Source organism: Echinops telfairi, unplaced genomic scaffold (genome assembly GCF_000313985.2).
Source record: "Echinops telfairi isolate 266 unplaced genomic scaffold, ASM31398v2 ScPeMD7_7420;HRSCAF=8458, whole genome shotgun sequence".
Classification (NCBI taxonomy): Eukaryota; Metazoa; Chordata; class Mammalia; order Afrosoricida; family Tenrecidae; genus Echinops; species Echinops telfairi.
The window spans coordinates 31,206,065-31,207,211 of NW_022111320.1; the positions used below are offsets into that span (position 1 = coordinate 31,206,065).

General features: G+C 37.1%; 1 non-coding gene across 1 annotated transcript; it reads right to left on the reverse strand.

The window, feature by feature from the left end:
- Positions 1-655: 655 nt before the first annotated feature.
- LOC115872117 lies at positions 656-758 on the reverse strand. Its single transcript, XR_004047660.1, has one exon. It is a non-coding gene; the product is annotated as a U6 spliceosomal RNA (small nuclear RNA).
- Positions 759-1,147: the final 389 nt, after the last annotated feature.

A 1,147-nucleotide genomic window follows, 5' to 3' on the forward strand; every position in this document is an offset into this window, starting at 1 on the left:
TGGATCTGGCAGCCCACATGAGTTGAAGGACTTCCAGTATATTCACTGTTCCATGGTAGTGAGTTGAACTGAACCTTATGTACTGCCGTGTGGACTAATTAGCTGTTATATTCCTTCTTGCTGTATAAATGTATCCTCTTACATATACATATAATCATAAGTGTCGTGGTTTTGTTTCTCTAGAGAACCCTGCCTAACACAAATGGTGCATTTTGCTGATCTATATTTTCATCTATACATCTAGACATTTAACTGATGAATTTAACTGATGTAAGCCCATGTCACAATCTATGTGGTCATTCCCCAATTTAAGGACATACAGGTTGTTTGTGATTTACTTACCACTATAATCAATGCCAAAGTAAATTTCTTTGGCAGTGCCTTCTTGGTTGGGTGTAAATGATTCTGAAGATACCGAGAGATCAATTGCTAAATCATAAGGAAAGTTCACTAGTTTCAATACTTTTAGTTTTTTTCTTTAATATAAATGAAATTTCTTTATTAAAAAGCTTCCATACCTTTGTTTGTTTACAATTTGAAAAACTATTCTAAAAGCAGAATATGCACACAAATCTATAAAGAGTGAAGGTTTAGGATGTAAATGCCTTGCAAGCTAATTTCAACAAACTGCCACCACTGGGTCTTTACTCTGCTAAAAAATATGGAACCCTTCATAAATTTGCACGCCATCCTTGCTTAGCAGCCACGCTGATCTTCTCTGTATTATTCCAATTTTAGTGCACATGCTGCTGAAGTGAGTTCTCCATTATTTCAGTTTTAATAAATCCTACTAAAGTGGTCTAGGATGTAACTGGAATCATTATACACCCACATGTGTCCCAGTTCTCTGGGAATTATAAATCATTTCCTTTTTTTTGTGGCCAAATACATTATTTCCCAATGTGAAATGCCAACTCATAGGGTAATTTGAAATCCCCCAATTGTTGGTGACAGATTTGTTAGGATCCAATTGTCACGTCACACTAGATGGCTTGTATGGTGTGTGGCTTAGTCTGTGGGAGCTAAGCTAGCAAACAACGTGACTTCCTCGGGACGGATGCCATTGCTGGCTCGCCTCAAAGAAAGCTACTTCAGGTAACTAAATAGCTTATGCTGCCAACATACAAGAAAGTACTCTTTGACCATC